Genomic DNA, 21,148 nt, shown 5'->3' with positions numbered 1-21,148 from the left:
ATAACAGTTTTATTGAAATCATTTAAAAGAAAAAAAAAGAAGGAAAAAAAAAAAAAAAGGAAATTTTAGGAGAAATAAAATAATTAATTTATTTGATAATGTAGGATTATAACATTTTCAGTGGGAAAAAAATATGAATTCTAGAAAAACTGCAATATATATCTGAATAACATTCCAACAGAAAAGAATCAAGTTCTACTTTCTATATATATTATGAAAAAAAACTTTGCTAAAACTGTTTATAAAGTGTAATTCAGGTATCAACATCTCAAAATTTATAATTAGAGACAATTCTGCTGCAATAAACTGAAGAAATCCTAACTACTCTGCCTTCTCCCTTTTCAATAAATTATACTATATATCTCTGTGTGTATACCGCATGTGTATATGTCTCTATATGTACACTGCACCTTAATAGTTATTGAGTCACAGGACAGAAACTGTTTGCTTATATGATTTGCACGTCATAGAAAAACATGCAAACTTCAATAGACCAGAGTGTTTCCTCCTGCTACAGGGAAAACTATTGTATAATACCTGGTTGTAGTTATTTCTGTGATGCAGAGAATAGTAACAATATGTTTATGTTATGATAAGAGTTCAAGAACTATTTTCTGTAAATTGCAGTAGAAAGGAGAATACTTTTAACACAGTGCTGCTGCTGTCATTAGGATCTAAAAGCAAGGATTCTTAGATCTTGTTTGTATTAGATAAACTGGTAAAGTTGAAATATATATATATTGTATATATATATATATTATATATATATATATAAAAGCTTTGAGGACCTACTTTGAGGACCTCTTCTTCAGGTGTCAAAAGAAGCAACAAAGTGTGATATGCTAAAAAAAAATACTTTTTTTTAAATGGAAGAAGTACTTGTGCTTCTTTCATAACACAGGTTTTGTTCTTTTTTTGTCTTTGGTCTTCTCGGTCTTGAACCAGAATAATTAAATGTAGGAAAAATTCTGAAAATAATAAATCAGTTCAAAACTGCAGTACATATTCTGATATTAAGAGAGCTGAAAGCATTATAGAGACATTTTAACAAAAATTTACTTGACACATCATAACAACTTTGTAATGGAAGTTTTAAAGTAGGAAGAAGCGAAATAGAAGAGAGGTGAATAGCATACAGAAAACTAGGAACAGTAACTAAGACTGATGGAAAAGGAGAAATATCAGGATGCTGGGTAACTAATGCTAAAGCTAAAATGAAGTTTCAGCCAACTGTTCTTGACCAAAAATAAAACAGTATGGTTTGGGAGAAATAATTACTTTAGTGAGACCTCATTATTTCATTGATACAGATTTGTAGTTCCTGAAATGAAATTATTGCAATTTTGTCACAAAACTGGTACAAATACAAGGACTCTACAAAACAAAGCTTCTCCATATTATTCTGCTAGTACCAAGCCTCTCTGACTCAGACAGTAACTGTGTTTTTATCCTGTGTGTCATTGGCCTATCAGTCCTATGTCACAGTTGTGATATTGCAGTAAACTATCTGGTAAAGTTCTGAGGTGATTCGGGTTCTAAATCTGCTAGGGACTAGACAGAAAACAAACAAACAAAAAACAATAATTCTCATGGGCCATTTATTAGGATTGAGGCAGAAATGTCTCAAATGTACTATACATGACAAGAGAATGATCCCACAAGAAACTGTAGCCCATCCAAGATAATCTTGAAGATTCAGGGCTTTTGAAGCAAATATATGTCTACATTTATGTATTTATATCTTCAAATTATTTAGTGATACTGCTCATAAATAAGCAGAGGTTCACATTATCTAAAACTGTATCATCATTTCACAGCAGTGATGATTTCCAGCATGTTTTATAAGAATGCAGAATTTGAATTTTACTGAAACTAAGAGTGCTGTGAACAGATTCCACACTTAGTGTATGTATCTTGGTCTGATCTGAAATAATGTGGAAAATGTATCTGACTATGCATTACTCTAGGCAAATATTGCCCATAAACTTAAGCGACTATTTGAGGCTTTATCTACTTGGTAAGCAGTAAGTATAAAAAATAGAATTAGCTTTCTGGTTATTTGGTATCTAACCATAACAAACTATGAAAACATTTTGGTGTGAAAACAAAAGCTAATCTCATCTCTTATCCTATTGCCTGCCTCTTGGTCCTTTACAATGCATTTTGCTTATGCAGTCAAACAATATCTGTTTATGATAAAATTGCAACATCTTCACTTAATAAAGAAATTATGTTTTTATTCAGTGTTTATGCTGATATCTTAAGTGTCATGCACACTGCTATGTAGTGACAAGACCAAATACACTTTGGCTTAGTTTCAACATAAAAATTAGAAGGTGTTGATTTTATTACCACTCTGGCAATATATTTGAAAGCATGTTAATGAGTATTAATGTCTTATGTTTAGCCAAAAGAATTTCTGAAGTCAGAGTGCTATTTTTTCTGCTTTAAAACATTAGCAGTAAAGAGCTGAATACAGACATGTATTTTGATAAGCATAGTAGATCCTGTTAGCCAATAGTTGGATACAACTGAAAAATCTACCTACTGTACACACAAATCTTATGTTGCATTTTGGTAAAATAGTAAAGCTGATGAGAAAAATATCTGTATTCCACTGGAATTTATCAAGATTATTCAGACAAGAGCAAAAGGAATTATATTATTTAGCTGAAGAATTTTTCAGTTGTCAAGATAAACATTTCTTGAGAATTTATTTGGATTATTTTAAGAAATACCAAGTAGTCTGAACAATTAATTGGATGGAAATCACTATGAAACTTTTTATGTTTCCTTTAACAGAATGCTTCACATTTTTTCCTAAACATTTTTTTTCAATCCATTATGAGACTGAATTCAACAAGGAATTAGATGAGAATTGAAGCTTCTGCTTCAGAAAACAGACTAGCAGCTAGACAACAGAAAACAGATGCCAATTATTTGCCAGTGTCTGCTATAGAACAAAACATTTTATGACATTTACTTTGCCTTAGCAAAGCTGCCGTTGATGTCAGAGAAGCACCAGTCAGCAGGTTTTTAAAGCAGGCTCTATATGGTCCAGGATATCAAATCATTTCTTACACTTTTCTAAAGATGAAAAGAAGAAAAATACATAGTACTTTATATAGAGTAGCAACAAAGCTATATATATTAGCACAATCTGGAGTATTGCTGTCTTACACTGTGAGACCAGACTTGCTTAATAGACTAAGTGAAAACAGAATTTGTGCTGCGTAGATTTAGAAGCCACAGGATAGGATTTCTTTTGTCACACACTGAACAGGGAAGAATTCAAGCTGTGCAATAGAGAATAAAACCAATCTTTCACCACTATATTAGCTGTCTTTATTTGGCCTGAGTATATATTTGTAAGGTGGACTAGTCTTCTGCTTGAGTCATCCAAGGAATACAGGAGTTGGTGCCACTACTTACAGGCTAACTTAACACAGTATTTATTGATAATAAATGTTAAGTCAGACCAACAGCAAACAATTCTCTTAATCTAGACCAACATTCAAAACTTTTAATGTTATTTAAAGGTTAATTCTGTAATAATGTTTTTATCTAGCAAATACTCTAGATGGTTACACTGGCAAAACATGCCATAGTGTCTGTGGTATACCTTATTTCATCAGCATGAACCATAAAGACAAAATGTTTTCTGAAGATAGAAATTATACTGATGTTAACAAACTATACCTGTACTGCTCTACCAGCCAAACCTGTATAGCTACCAACTGACTAGGTCTTAGATTAAGGGCAAAGGATAGATGCCCAAAACACCTTGAAGATCACTGCTGGCAATGGAAGGCAATGCAGTTTAACAGTTTTTGCACAGGGCTGTATATACTAAGGGCGCTACTACATGCAGATGTATGAGAATTAGTGAGAAATATATAAATATATATATATATGTATATTTGTTTATATCCAATTTTTAAAAGCATCGTATTGCTGCAGTTTCTTATGGGGAACATCTGCCACCTGTGGCAAAACTGTAATGTACTCCCTTAGCTGAAGAACTCATGGTAATTGTGAAATCGGTGGGGGTTTAGGCATTGTTCAATAACGGCAAGCATCACACATGACCTACCAAACACTATATGTCACGCCAGGCCTCTCACACCTGATTTCTAAAAGATCTTTTGAGTCTTTTCTAATCAAACTGCCTTTATCTTCAGTTCAACAGTCTCATTATTGTGGGCCTACCACCCACAATAAGTTAGTCAGGGACTATTACTCAGGTGAGCAGCTTCAGCTCATTTTCCTCTTTCCAGTCTTCCTTCTATAAGGTTTCAAAGCATTGCGACATTTCAACTATATTGTGCTTCAACCACCTCTATCAGAATACTTGGTTACAAAAATAAATCACCAAGTCTTATTCAAAATACTATTAGCATAAAAGTCTGGTGCTCAGTATTCTTTTGGGGACTGTTTCAGAGAACTCAAGTGGAGATAAGTCCCTGTAAGGTTTTAGCATAGTTTTCCTAGGGCCCGTCTGCAATATAAAATGAGTTGTGACACGGAGGACAAGCTAGCTCTGACCAAAGCAGCTCCAGGATGACATCACTGCAGCAATATGCTCAAACTCTGTTAATTGCTATTTCACAAATAATTAACTACTATTTTTATTTATGTGGTGACTGAAAACTCCAATATAAAAAAAAAAAGACATTTTTATTAATATTTTCCAGAAATAGAAATTATAATCTCAATCATATTAACTTTTTGGAAAAGAAAATAAAAAATCAGCATGATGAACTATCACTTTATTAAGAACAGAACTTTTTTGTATGTGAAAAAATAAAAAATCCACTTGCTTTTCTACTAGTCAAGAATTCTGATTATAAAGAATCACTCTTCCAATTATCACATTTCTCACAGGCTTAAAGAGGGGGTTGAACAGTGAAAAAGAATGAAGACTGAACTCATCCTCTCTGGATGATGAGCCAGCATGTTGAGGAAGAGAGGCTGAAAGGTTCAAGAAGATTTAATGAAGTCACAGGGAAGGTGCTGTACTTCTGTGGACCAGTAGTGCAGTTTTTACTCATGTGAATAGTTCCACTGATTTCAGGTGAATAGTCATTCAGTATGAAGCCACTGATGATTAATAAATGTTTGAAAACAAGGCCAAAGACCCGGTCTTATTTTAAGCCTCAAAGGCAGGTAGTTTATATCTAACCTAATAGATCAGAACCTTGACTTGCTCATTAGCTGAGAACCTCTGCCCTCCTTATTAGGCCCAATTCTCTCAGATGAACTGCCAGATGGAAGCTGCTACAATTGTACACAGGACAAATTCCATGTCATTAATGGATCAGGTGTTTAATGATTTTGGATGCATCAAGTTTGCCCATCTTCTTAAAAGGTCTCTTCTCAAATATAATAGTGGCTGTGGCACCAAGGATCATTTACAGAAAAGGTTGGCACCTCCCAATCCATCAAACCATCAGCTTTATGTGCTCATATGGTGAATTTGTCAGGGAGTTTGTATTGGTTTCTTAAACAGTGGTTAGGACTGCTATTACTAATACTCATGAGCCAGTAATTCAGCTTCACTGACATCAGAAAAAGCTTTAACTAAGGCCCACAAAGTATTTAGAATTCATGTCATTAACTATAAAATGTAGCCTTCACACAAGAAAGGTTGCATTTGATTTAAAAGTTTTATTTCTTCAAGTAAAAGTTGATAAGCCAGAAATGTTTTAACTCATGAACGTTTGCAAGTTTTTTGTTTTGTTTTGTTTTTGTCTATAAAAACCTGAACAGATGCAAAACAAATCTTTATAATGGAAAAAAAAATGTTATTGACTGAAGTCACATAAGTTAACACGACTTTCACATATTTTATTACCTGACTTTATCACAATTACCTTATTTTCTCTGGTAAAATAAGATCCTGTTGAGTTGCATGGCAATTTCCCACAAGGCAAAGGAAAGAGAAAAGAAAAATTCCTGTACTGGAGTGTGAGGGATTCATTTTGAAAATCTTTTGCATAAAAATGTAGATAAGCAGAATGAGATTTTCTAAGTAAGATTAGGGTAACCATATTCTAAACACTAAACCTTACTCAAAGAGGAAGATAGAGTTTTCATGACTTACTGCTGTTACAGTTACAAATCTCTGATTTTCTTCAAGCTTTTTGGTTAGTATAACCAAAGTAGTATATATATTATCTTTGCTGCCTACAAGCTACATTGGTGACATATTAAGAAGCTGGGCAAATTAAACCCAAATGGATAAGTTTGGGTCTCTAATGGGGACTTTCTGTTCTTTATTAATTGGCTAAATTACAGTAAATTCAGGATAACAATAAATAGATGCTCTCCATGCAAGGACTTGGGGGTGGAACTAGATGTTCTTTGAGGTCCCTTCCAACCCAAGCCATTCAATGATTTCTGTATTCACCTGCCAACAACTCACCAGTTGGTCCAATAGAGCACCTTACTGGTATTCTAATTATGGGAGACTCCACAGAAGCTGAGTGCCATTTTAGACAGTCTAGGGGTTTTGATGCTTCCCTATGATGATGGCAGATACAATACAAGATTTGGTAGAAGAGAGAGAGGGAATGTCAGCGACATTTAAGTATCTTAAATCTGTATCCCTGTATTAAGTCAGGTGACAGGGTGGGTGGGAATCTTGGTGTACTGGTTAACATTGTCATGCGCTAAGTTATATCAAGGACAGCTCTTCTCAGCTCTCATAATGAAATAATTTTGGTGCTAGGCCAGCCATTACTTTTGCCCATAAAGTATCTGTTAGCTTAACCAATTTAGTGTGAGTATACAGCTCCACCATGCAGGACTGAATAGTCTACTTTCTGAGAAACAACACTAGAAAAGCATTTTGTTCCTTTTTTAATTTCAAAAATGTTTAATCAGGATATTTAGATTGAGTCTTTTATTTTTCAGTGGAGTCTATGTATAAAGAACTCTTCCAAACATTTTTTACATGAAATAGTTGATGTGGGACAGTGTACTGTATCACCACCCTTCCTCTTCTGAAATGCTACTTTCCTTGATTAACCCAGCCTGGGTTTGGCAAGGTCTAGGCACTGCAAGATCATTGAGAGACAGCACCTCAGCTGAACTGACAATGAAGCAGGATCTGGTAGTTCCCATCTGTTTAAATCTCAAAGGTAAAACACTTCATTAAGGAAGCTCCCACCAAGTTCTGAATTCCTTTTTGCAAAGCCTAGACCCTTGTTCACCTGATATTCTGAACTCATTGACATCAGGAGTTGTTTCTGCCCCCACCCCCAACCAAGAGCTTGCCTCTGTGAAAGTATTTTTTTCTGTGAAAGTAGTAGTTTCCAAGTCTCCCCAGTCTATTCCTGTCATGGTTTTGGCTGGGATAGAGTTAATTTTCTTCATAGAGGCTCACACAATGCTGTGTTTCTGTTTTTTTGATGTAAAAAGTGATGATAACACTTCACTGTTCTTAGTTCTGTTCTTAGTTGTTGCTGAGCAGTGCTTACACAGAGCCAAGCACTTTTCTGCTTCTTCTGCTGCCCTGCCAGGGAGAAGGCTGGAAGGGTGGGGGTGCCCAAGGAGCTCAGAGGGGATGGCTGACCCAGGCTGACCAAAGGGATATCCCATACCATATGGTGTCATGTTCAGCAATAAAAGCTGGAGTAAAGGAGGAAGGGAGGACATTCAAAGTGATAGTCTTTTTCTTCCCAAGAAAACATTACACATGATGAGCCCTGCTTTCCTGGGGGTGGCTGAACACCCGCCTGCTGATGAGAGGCAGTGAATGAATTCCTTGCTTTGCTTTGCTTGTGCGCATAGCTTTTGCTTTACCTAGTGGGTTGTCTTTATCTCAGCCCATGAGATCTCGCACTTTTACCTTTCCAATTCTCTCCCCCATCACACCTAGGGAGAGTGAGCAAGCGACAGTGTGGTACTGAGCTGCCTGCCAGGGTTAAACAACTCCAAAGTCAGCACTGAAGGCACGGGACAACCTGTACCAGGGAGATGCTCATCTTCTACATGAACTGAGAGGGAACAGGAGCTTTTTCCTGCTTACAAGCACTGCTCTGCTGATTGGCAGAGACTTGCCTTCTCATAAAGCAAAGGGATGCTTTGAAACCATGCCCTAGTTTTGTCATTACTGTTTGTTGTTTTTTTCCTCGCTTATAAACAAACATGTTTCCTGTACTGATACTAATTGCTTTTGTGTAGAAATGATTTTAACTCACACAAACATACTTTTGAATATGGAAGAAAATATCTTTCTGTTCAATGTAGATGGTCAGTTCACGTCCCTTTTTATCCTGATCATTACCCTCTGTCCAAAAAAGAATATTCTTGGCCAATTTTTCATAGCAAACATCTCCATCTGCACTGAAATTTGCCTTTAGAGAATCTACCATTCTCTTCCTTCCTTCCTTCTTTCTCCAGATCTCTAAAATTAACCTTATTTCACCAAGCTTCTTGGGCTACAGTTTGGCAGCTGCTATATTTCTAATTTCAAGACTCTCATAAAATTACGGAAAGAAAAGAAAAATGTTTATATTTCACATTTATCTTCCTAAATTAAATTTTCTCCTTCCTTTAAAAAAAAAAAAAAAAAAAAAAAAAAAAGACATTATTTCCAGGATACATTTGCCCTGAAGTACACTTCACCAGAACAAGTACAAGTCATTACAGCCATGGGCCAAACACACTTGTTCCTTCCCAGTGTTGTAAATTAGGGAGAGAAGAGCAATACCACATACTTTGTTCACAGTGCTTATCCTCTGGTTGAAATATGCAACGTTTTCCAAAGCACCTCTTAATGAGAGGTCAGCATCATCATTCTGGCACCTTGCATGACAAATAAGTTCTACCCGAAGGAGGGGAAAAGTAAAGCCACAATTGACAGTAATCTGTAAAAGCAATCCCATTTGTAACTTTCCTGATGTGACTGTTTGTGTTTGTCTGTCTGGGATGGTTTGCAACAGTTGCTCCCTCATCCCTTGGCAACAAACAGAGTTTTCTTTTAGTTACAGCACTGATGTTAAGAAACAAGCTGAGAGATCATTTTTGGCATATCCCCTCTATGCTGATGTTTTATTTATAGTTCTCTTCTATGCCACTATTTCATTTATGGTATTAAATATATAAAGAGATTATAATGCAGGGGAAAAAAAATAACTATCTTGGACAACAGAAGCTGTTTTGTCCAAGAACTATGCTTGTGAACACAACCACCTGGCTTAATACATTGATATTCAATAATATACATATATTTTCTTTATTTTATTCAATCAGATACTTTATCTGTGTAGCCCACTGGTGAATAAAATACAGGATATATTCTAAGGAAGTGATATGAATCAGATCCTATCATTCAGGACAGAACAGTTCTGAGCTTTGCTTTTAAGTCATGCCCTTGAATATCTTTGCTGCCTGGAAGTACATTAGTATTAAACAGTGTTTATCCCATAAGTTATTGTGTAACAATTGTAAATAATATATAAATACTTCAACTTTATCTTAGCTTAGCACTACTTTTAGTACTGAACTCATTTTATTAACACTTCTTATTGGAATTGTTAGTAAATCAATCCACTACCTTTTCTTTAAGGCAGTCAGCTCCTCCTAGTGGTTACTTGCAACCTACAACAAAATGCAGACCAGGATTTTCTGTTTGTCCAGTCTTTGCTGAGCAGAGGAAGGAAGGTGAAACTTTTTATCCTTAAAATATAGAATGAAATGGGTAAATACTTTGCCACCTAAACTTATTGGTTATTAAACTGAAACAAATATGTTCTGCATTACTTGTACTAAAGCTTTCCATACTTTTCATACTCTGAATCTGAGTAATATCAATGTGAGAAGTTAGTCTGTTTTGATTACCCAGATACTTGCCTCTATCAATAATTTACAAAGTATTTTGTAAAGCTGATCAATAAAATCCAAGCTTTTCTAAAGATTGAAGGCTGAAAGCCTGAAATATATATGTGTACATATATATATATATTTGTAGTAATATCTTTCCTTTTTGGACATTCCCTTAATTCAGCAACACTGCTCACACAAGTAGTTACACACGTTTGCATGCTGGTTAGAGTGGGTCTGTGTCACTCAGCCAGGACCACATTTCTGACAATCTGCCTGGTTTTCCTTCCTCAGTTCTACTGCATAGCTTGCTATTTCTGCCATCACATTTCACCTGTTGAAACTGCCCGGTGAAGCTTTTGAACAGCACCCAGTGTTGTCATTACAGGTTTTCCGAACTTCCCCTTTGTTACTTTTGAACAATTCCACAAACCACAGAGAATGGTACAGTCTCTCTCCCCTCCCATTTTCACAACAGACTCAGGGAATGAACAAATAAAAATACACCTGCTGAACTGCAAATTATCAGTGTAATGGAAGAACAGAGTACACAGTTCTAACTATATATACAGGCAAAACTTAGCTATCCCCTGGTATGCAAATCTTTTTACTGAAAGAAATTAAGAAGCATTTAAGGGGAAAAAATAAAATACAAGAAGCTGCAATAGAACCAACTAGTCAACTGCATGCCAGGATGCCATCCATCCAGTGCAACAACAGGCAGGACATCCACTGCCATTGCTCAAGTTACTCCATGCCATCAGCAATGTTCAGATTTTAGGTCCCTATATTAAGGAAGTATTATTACATAATTAGCAAAGATGGTTAAGATTTTGGTGTCTATCTTAAAATACTAGCAAAAGTCTCAATTTTCAGAAGCAGGTATTTAATGCTTTCTGAGAAATAAAGGATCATGAATTATGCCAGGCACCTACAGAGAGAGCCAACCCAAATCAATAGCTAGGATCTTAGCAGGAGGCTAAGAACCCACGCACAGCACAGCAAGCAGACAAGACAAGCTTAATTTCTGATATAAATACACGATGCACCAAGGAAAGCCTACAGGCACTGAATCTTTTAGGATCAGTGTTATTAGCTTACTCAACTATTTTGGTATTTTAAGTCATAGCCTTGTGTGCCAAAGCACATAGGCAGTAATTAGCAGATTTTCTGTCTCTAACTACTGATAGAGAGAAACTTGTAGGTACTATCTTCAATATTAAGAAAAGAACACAGAAAAGGTCCTTGACCCTCCCACTCTTCCTTGTGATTTCGAGGAAAAATTGTAGGGATATCTTGTGGACTGAGGCAAATTGCTATAATTCTTAAACTCATGTGAATTCTTAATGTCCTCTACAACAATCTAGATGTAGTCACAGTCCAGAGGTTTATTGTTACACAAATTTCCAAGATTGGGATTTTAATTTGTGCTGTGTATACAAAAGTCATCTGACCAATAAATCTTTATGTAGTTGACTGTTGAAGATGGCTTTTAGCCAATGCTGGAGAATGTTCACCTTAAAGTAACCCCCCTTTATTTCTGTAGCAGCTTCTTTTCAATTGAAAAATTATTATTAGTTATTATACTGGTGTCTTAATCTAAACTGAGATCGGGGACTTACTACATTAGATGTTACCCATAAAAACACTAAGGAATAGTCATAGAAAAAAATTAATTCGTAACTCATATAGGTGAAAGAGATTCAAATGAAATACATTCCCCTTCCCTTTGGAAAGTGAGGTTCAGGAAACTTGAATTAAAATCTTTATTCTATTCTTTATCAAAAGACTTGCCATCTATTAAGGATTATCAGTTATACAGAGTTACTTACAACAAGGACAGCTGTTCTATAAGATTAGCCAGTGTTTTAAAAAATGCATGTCAAATTTGAATGAAAATCTGAAATTTTGTAGTTTACCACAAAATTCAAAACCTGGGTGAATTTCAACTCAGGATTATCAATATATATATATATATCTTTCATTAGTATGATATTAGTATGATTTTGGGCAAATATAATTGAATAAACAAATTAACTTTTTAAGAAAATACAGAACACATTAAACACCATGGATATGGACAGTTCCAGAAACAGTGTGTACAGTCTATTAGTTTGCTAAGCTATTGAAAATTATTTTGAATTTGAATGCGTTCTCTGAGGACAGCTTTTGTCCTGCTGAACACAGGATGTTTCAGGTGTACCTGGCTAGGGAAAAAAAAAAAAAAAAAGAGCAAACTAAGTAAAATGAAAAATGTATTTTGTAGCTGCAAGGAAAGTCTATAATGTATTTTGCTCAGCCCTGGAGTTAGGACAATTTCTAAAATAACAGAACTACAACTTACTCAGAAACCAATCTAAACCTCCCTGAATTCAATAGAAATTCTTTCAGTGACTTTAATGGGCTTTGGGTCATGGCCTCATGCATTAAACTAATTTATATTAAAAAAAAAAATCTATTTCCTTTTACTTTCAATTAATCAGAGGACTGGGTGTGACCTATTGGTGGAATAGTAAATAATACAGAGAACAGGTCAGTTGTAAGAATGTGACTTGGATCACTTGGAGAGGTCAGTTCAGATGCAAACATATGTTTTAATGCAGCCAAATGCAAAGTCATCTATCTAGAAACAAAAAGCTTTTGTAAGATGAGGAAACCTAACGTTGACAGTAATGATTCTGTCTCCAGATTAAGAAAAATTATTGTCATGGTAGATGACCAGCTGACACTGGTCTCCTTCAGTGAGTTTACATGATCTTTAATTGATTTACAGGCAAGGGAATATTTGATAAAAGTGGTAAGACGGTATTAATGACATTGGAATTGATACTGGAATTCTGTGTCCAGAATTAATGTTTATCGTTTTAAAAGGATAATGAAGTATTGGAAGTGATTCTGGAAAGATGCAGCCTTCAAAACGTTCTTTACTGTGAGAGGTGGAAAAAGCACAAATTTGGTTGATCTGTCAGATCACCTGGAAATAACTTGCACATTGGTTGCATGGAAAACATATTTCTGATAGTAAGTAAGGGTTTAATCTGGCAGGGAAAAGTGCAACAAGATCCAAAGTGAATCTAGACAAAATTTAACTAGAAGCAAAGACAAGATTTGAAGCAGAGACCTAACTTTGGAACAAAAAGGATATGACTATCATCCAGCACTATGTCACTTACGTAAGATTTGTTTGGGTGTTCTTTGTTTTTTCTTTTTGGTTATGTTTTATGCCAAAAGAACTGTGACATGTTAAAGAAATTAAAGGATTACATTCTTTGTCCTGTAATAGGCAGGAGATTGAATGTGGTTATAGGTGATTATGTCTTTTCCTTTACAAATCTCTGACTTTGCAATATGAGATGAAAGCATAATAGTTACTTGCTGAACCATATGCGTAGCACCTTTTGCAAGTTAGATTTGATAGTTAGCCCATCCACCAAAGACCATACTGATCATGAAGTCATTAGGTGAATAGTTTGCAAACTGCTATGGATGTTACTATGCCTCATGGGTGGAGCTTTGTACATCTGATGTCACCAAAGAATGACAGATCTTATTCTCCAGTTGGAGATGCATCCCACTGTCCTGAGTCTCTCCAGCCACAGAAGCCAGGTGGCAAGACATAGAGATGCAGAAGATGCAGAGAGCTGAGCAAGCTCAGGCATCTGTGTGAAAAAGTTTGCTCTGTTTTAGCAAGAGGTTAAAGGTTTATGTGCTAGAACCACAGGGTTAACGGTCCAGTTAACAGTCCAACTCCCAGCACAATGTTCTGCATGAGGGACCTCACAGGGTTTGTGCCCTTGGACATCAACCAACATAATACAGAAGCAGGCCACCCAGGGGGACCACTGGATGGGGCTTTACCAGCCCCTACCAACTATGAAACAAAAGATCCCAATAAATCCAGCTCTAACCACTTGGTTCAGTGGGCACACCATGTCCCTCCTGTAGGTAGTGTGGGAGGTCATCCCCCATTACAACACTCAGCACAGTGCAATGATGGTTGTCAGGATGTGCCATAAGGCTCTGGAATTTTTGCCATCAGGACTATGGAGGAGGACCAGCAGCATGTTCATATGCCTGAGGTACAATCAGTCCTTTACTTGGTGCACAGACCAAACACCTTGACAGGGCAAGGGCAACAAGTACAAAAGGCCACCATCACTGATGGAAAGGTTGTGCATTTAGTTCCCCCAGAAGGGGTATCCAGTGAGACTATGTGAGGATGACATAACTGATTCAAGCCCAGGTAGGAACTGAGAGAGTCATAGTTACTTCCACCATAGTTAGACATTTCTATTCTACTTTACCAATCCTTGTCATAGCAATCACAATGAATTAGACAATGATGAACAAATAAAAAGCTAAAGCCACTAAACACATAAGAAAATCTAAAGAGTACTTAATAAAACTCTTTGATTTGCTATTTCAATTTTTAATACACTCTATCGTAATTAATTTTGATGTTCTTAAGCTAAATTAAAAGCAGTGGGTAGCACTGCATGGAAGGAAAGGTACAAGGGTACCTTAATGGTACTACCCAACATAGTGCCCTGTAGGCAACCATAACTTAATTTAAAAGCACACTTGATATGCAGCAATATACCCAAGTAAAATGGCAGGTGATCCTCAAAACAGAATAAGAAGTAGCTGTTGTAACCATCCTTAGCCACAGTAAATCTGTGTGAATGCAGTGATTTTCATTAAGCAATCAATAATATATTTTATTAGTTCCAGAACACTGCATACAACCTACTAGAAGCAATCTCACTCCACAGTTTTGAGTGTGAATACCACAATTAAACCAAGAAAAAATAAATTAGTTTTTCTGAAATCTGGAGGTTTTTGAGTTGTAAAAGTCCAATTACGAATTAGCAAGCTGTGAATAATCAGATAAAAAAAAAAATAGTTTCAAAGCTGCATAAGCTTATAAGCTTTACTCTTAAAATCCCCAGAGATTTATGAAGTTAAATAGTAATTGGTGGCAAATGAGACAACTGATGATAGCTAAAAAAATCACTGTTTTTCACCTTTAGTTTTGGGACTAATACTTGGCCTTTTGGGAGCAGCACAATCTTTCTGCTACACAAATGTTTGAAATACATACAAATAACTAGACAGCTTTGTGTGATTTCATGGCACTAACAAATATATCTGTGTTTGAAAACACCTGATCTCCCAGTATAGCAGTGGATTAGATTTTCAAATGTGTTCATCCACCTGCTCCCATTAAAAGTGGATGATACTGACAAAAAAAACATTTGGAAATCTAGCTCAGTTACAGTGTTAGACTGCCGACAACTATGCATTGAATCTCATCCAGATCTAGACGCTAAGGACTTCTGAAAATCTTCCTGGCCTCATACTGGTATACTAATATTGACTAATATATATTAATAATATTTCATATGGGTAAGATGTAACTCTTCATCATGCCTATAATTCAATCTTGGTGTGGTAATTTTTAAGTTCTTAGAGATAATTTTGTATATTGTTCTCCTTTTAAAATTTAAGAATTTAAAATCAAACATAGTGAATTTTTCATGCAGTTGCAAACTCTCACTGAAATGAATGACCCTTTAAAAAATGTTAGGAAGCCAGGCCACTCAGAATATGAGAGGCACATTTCAGTCTGGTTGCATCGGAAGTACTCAAGAATAAGAGCGACTAGTGAGGAATGTATTTCAGGCTTACAGAGCACCTGTATCCTTGGGGACTAGATGAAATCATAAGAAAATTGACCCTATAAATTGCAAACATAAAAATAAGAAAAGCTGCGTCCCAAAGACTTCACAATCTATTCATTAAATCCTCCAAGTGCTGTTTAAGCAGAAACTTATATACGCAGTGAATATAATACAATTATTCAGAGACTGAAGGGCTAGTTTCAGGAGTAAATGACTGTAGATTTAGGCCTCTAAAAACAGAGAAAAACGGGATATGCAGGGACACTCAGAGACCAAAGGAAAGGTATGGTTGCTGTCTAAGCCACCATGTTGTCTAAGCTCCTGTTTGCCACCACATGCAAAAGAGAGAATGGCCTAGCAGCTAGGACATTAGCAAAAGACTTAGAAGGCTTGGGTATATGTTTTTATCTAGCCATAAACTTTCAGCAAGCGATTTCAGGCACAGATATCAGATTCTATGCTGGTCAATAAAAAATGCTTACTGGTGACAGTCCTTGGTCCAAACTATCTTCCAAACTATGCTTAACAGTTGCCTGGGAAAGTTTTAGATGATTCAACTGAAAATCATGCCCAGGAGCATGATAATAACAGTAAAACTTTCTGGGCAACTGGATGACATTTTCTAATTTTGTACCTCTTCTCTATTTAATCTACTACTGTAGTTATATCCATTGAGAATGAAATACAAGAAAGAGTACTTTTTATTGTGCGATACTCAACAGTATGGTGAAGGGAACATTGTGAGTATAATAAGTCCCTTCCAACCCAAGCTGTTCTATGATATGATTCTATGATAATAAATTATTTCTGTAAAATAAAGAAAATACCAGTGATGTAGCCATGTACCCATGAAGTACAAGACCTTTAAACTTCTCTTAGATTCTGCATTTCCAATCATGAGTTCTGCTTTAAAGACATGGAGCAAAGTTATATGACGTTATCAATGTAGATGGTTAGATGTGAGCCTGATATTGATACATGTGTTTTGCACCCCAAAGCACAAAAGCCCACAATTATATATCACATAGCCATTCCCAGGCTGATAAATTTTGTTTTCTTTGGGAAAAGTGATGTACCTTTCAAATATCTAAAATTTCATACTGGATCAGCCAATCCCTTCATAATCTTGTCTTCAAACTATGGTTCATTTCAAGAAACAGAGCAAATCCCATTTGTTAGGACTGCCAGGAATTCAGCCTCTCTGGAAATGGCCCAAGAAAGATTTTTTAATGGAATTTTAGGAGTGATTTCCTGAATGTGATGATTGCACCCTGATTTTTAGCATAAATGGAAAGCCAGCAAGCAGTCCTCAGTAACATAAGCAATATTTGGCTATTTAACTCTTAATTGATGTAATTCCACAAAAAGTTATTACGATTTACACTGGTATGATATTTAGGTAAATTGTCACACCTCTAATTCATAGAGTTATATCAGTACAGAAATTAGAGATCACTGCTTAAAACATTACTGTTTTTACCACTATTTTTCTTTGCAAACTTTACTGATATTGCAGACAGAATCCATGCAGACAGAATCCACACAGTGCAAATTATCTTCTATTTCAAAGATACCAGCTTTAAAATGAAGTTCATTTTCTCACATAAATAGGATACAATATAAACAAAGGTTCTTAGAGAACTCAACATTGAGACTGAAAAATACTTTCAATCTGTGCTAGTTAGCATAAAACAACATTATGTTTCCCTGAATGACTATACTAAACATTTAACAAAAAAAAAAAGTCTACATTTAGAAGCCATAATTTGACTGGTTTCAGTTGCAAAGCCTTTTGATTACTATTATTAAAAAACTTACCATGATTCATACCCATTTCTGAAGAAAAAAGATAGCTAGAGGAAAAAAAAAAAGCATACATTTTTCATTAAATTATGTTTTTTCCTATGAATTTGGGGAAATTTAAAAGCTTTTTAAATAGAAATTATTTTAAATTTCAATTTCATTTCTACTGTACATGCTATTATTTTTATTTAACCATAGGGTCATAGAATGGTTTGGGTTGGACCTTAAAGATTATTTAATTCCAACCACCATGGACAGGGACACCTTCCACTAGATCAGGTTGCTCAAAGCCCCTCAAAAAGTTATAATGTAAACTTTTGGTAGAAATTTACTTTCTTACTTGTTTCTGGAAGAAAGAAGAAAAAAAAAATCAACTACCCCAAAACAACAACAACAAAGCAACACTGGAAGGTAACAAACATATTCTCCAGTACAGCACAGTAATCTCTGTAGGTATCCAGTTATATCTTTAGGATTACAGGATAACTGAGGCTGTTGCAAAATGGAGAACTCTGGAGGCCTCTTATCCAGCCTCCTGCTCAAAGCAGGCTCAGCTATAAGTTCAAACAAGGGATAAGGTAGAAGAGTTTGTCCGTGATAGTAACCGGTGAGTGATCTCCCTGCCTTTACCTCAACACATGAGCCTTTTTTCATCATATTTTCTCCCTCTGTTCTTTTGAGGAGAGAGAGAAGGGCAGCATGGTGGAACTTAGCTACACACCTGTGTGAAACTACAACAATCATAGAATCATGGAATGGTTTGGGTTGGAAGGAGCCTTAAAAGATCATCTAGTTCACTTCCCCTGCCATGGACAGGGACATCTTTCACTAGATCAGGTTGCCCAAAGTAATCATATCTGGAACACAGCTGGTTTTGAGCTAGTGGGGTATAACATCTGATACTTGACTACAACAAATCCTAGACAACAATTTGGAAAGGAATCATCTCAGTCTCTTATACACAGTTTAATTACCTGTCTGAAGCTCATAAAAGATATGATCTCTAAATCGCAGTTTCAAATTTGTTTTAGTACATATAATAGCCTATTATAAAATATGTAATTTAAGAGCTAGTCTGTTCTCTGTGGAGCTTTCAGCTGGACAATGTTGTATTTTTCAAATTTTTGGCTAATCTATTTCACATGCACAAATGGATATGTAGAGAAATGTAATGAGTTATACTCAGTAGTTTTACGGCAGTATTACACTTTATCAGTCTTCTCATACTGTTATACCTCTTGGGACTATGTGTAAATATGTGTGTGTGTATGTATGTATATATAGACATATATATATATATGTGTAATGTTTACCCTAGTTCATAATCTGCTTAAGAAAAGATTAATGATGGGAAGTACTGTAGGTGTCATTACTCAGTTGGTTAACATGGGTATTAATATTAAATCTAATTTACTTACTTACTGCCGAATCAGCAGCCTTTACTAAAATAGCAAGAAAAAAGTATGGATTGTATTCCCTGGCAATATGAAGAGTTCAGGAAATGAAAAGTGCTTCAATCATATATAACATATGAATTAGAGTATTGGTAGTGCAGAAGCCTTGAAACAACTTCAGCGACCCACTTACTCATTATTCTTTCATTGTTTTAAAGAGATTATGAATTAGTGCTCTGCAGTTTGAATAGCATCAGATACATGAAATAGAACCCCTGTGCCTCAGTTAACCTTAAACAAGTTCCTTAAAGCAAGACAGACAGATTTAATGGCTATGATGTCATTCCACAATATCATACATGCCAGAAAGAAATAACAGAATATAACAGAATAACAGGACAACTTAGGAAAGCCATTTTTTAGCTATTTAAAGCCTCAGAAAAATGAGCCAAACTTGTGAGGAAAAAGGTGAAGAGTGTGTAATAATGCATCTGAAAACATCAAGATACGAAAGATTTTTCCATCCTCTTCAGCATTCTGTATTAAAAATCTGATGCTCTGCCAATGATACCTGGCAAAAGTATTTTAACTGCTTCTGCAACCTGATACTGTATGCATTGCACTCCACAATGAAATCTTCGATTACTTCACTGCATTGTTCTGCTCCCTGTTCTAACTGGCTTCCGTGGAAAAAAGCCTTCAGTTGCAACAAATATTTGCACTCTTGCTTACAATATCAACAGTCTCTTCCTGCCCTTTGAAAATTACTATGGCCGTAGCTTTAACTCAAGCTGTAAATACAGGAATGATAATGTGATCCATACGGACTCTATTCAAGTTCCATGAAGCCAGAGGGAGACTTTCCACAGATTTCAGTGAGACCTTACTAAATGGTGCTAGGGAAATGTGAACTTTCAACCAGACATCTTTTAATCCAGTGGTAATTTTTTTCTTTCCTTACTTTCAACGTAAAGCAAACAGATCTGAAATCATCAGGTGTCAGAGTCCAGTACATGGCATCAGGGACATTCTATTTGATAGCAAAGTCCACATGTTAGTAGGTTTTGATTTATCTTTTTCAAATCAGACAGATTGATAAAGTGCTCTGAAGAAGTAAGATAATCAAGCAAAACAGCTAAAAATCCTGTCAGAATTTAAGCAGAGCCCCTGTAAAAAGGCTAGCTGCCTTTTGAGAATAGGAGAAATTTTGACAGCTGAGAAAGGAGTTCTAAAATCTCTGCTAATACCACTGACAAGAATGCTTTCATTTTGCCAGATGAGTCCACCTTAGCTTTTGTTGTCATTTCCATTATTGAATGATCTCCATTCTGAAAAAGGATAACTAGTTATTGATTCAGACGTCAGCAGCTTAAATGCTATCAACTAGAAGCAGCAGCACAAGGGAAGGCAGCTGCACGAATACTACTGTACACTCCTGCTATGTGATACTGAATTTCCTATTCTGTCTAAGCAGGCTTGGGGCTCAGCATAAATGTGGATCTCATAATCAACCATATATTTATCCTCACAAAAACCTCTGTTGTTCTTCCTACCTTTATTCTAGAAGCAGGCAATACATGTCTAAGATGCAGACTGCAGTGGAGTACAGAGACGCCTGAGCTAGCTTCTGCTGCTTTGGCACCATGAGCAGCAGTGTAGCTGCAGCAGCGTGGAACTTGGTGCAGGTCAATATGCCCTTAGGAGAAGGAAGGACATAAGATGCTTCAAGTGCTTGCATTAACTCTTGTAAAGCTAATTCAAGTTATATCCTAAGTTGCCTGACAAAAATCAGACTGGAGATAGCACTAAACCACGGCCTCCAGGTCAAATGATTTGTTAGTTCTTTCATGCTGTGATTAGCTTCAGACTTCCACAGAGTTTGTTATTGATTATTTCTTTCTGTCCCAGGAATAGCTAAAAGTGTGGAGTTCGGACTCACAAAAATAGGCACTAAGAGCAGTAAGAACATATACAGGCTCCCCTCTAAACAGTTAACAGCTTAATATTACAAAGAGCATATGCATCTAATAAATGAGAGGGTTGACTATAACAAGGTAAAGTAATAAATATATTTTATAAGCATCGTTCTGGGCACTCCTAAGAATCAGCCCTCATGTTTTGGCCTCCAGGAGATCACAAAATCTCTAAATATTAATCTGCATTCCTTTGAGATCCACACACATGATCTGGAGCCTAAGCTGTCTGCAATCCTCCTATTCCATCTGAAATTCAAAAGATCATTTCCTGGAAACTTTGAAGAGAAAACAGTGAGGCATTTCCTTTCTCTTTCCTCCTTTTTCTGAACCACCTCCTTCTATTGGTTGCACCAGTGAAATGTGAAATCTAGACCTAATTTCATACCCAAAAAAGTGTATATTTAACTTCACTGCAAACTACAGATGTACACCTTTTCTAAGAATCTAGCTCCATCAGAAGCAGACA

This window comes from Cygnus atratus, chromosome 2, assembly GCF_013377495.2.
Source record: "Cygnus atratus isolate AKBS03 ecotype Queensland, Australia chromosome 2, CAtr_DNAZoo_HiC_assembly, whole genome shotgun sequence".
Classification (NCBI taxonomy): domain Eukaryota; kingdom Metazoa; phylum Chordata; class Aves; order Anseriformes; family Anatidae; genus Cygnus; species Cygnus atratus.
The sequence above is the reverse complement of the archived record's forward strand: the minus strand, read 5'-3'. Positions refer to the sequence as shown.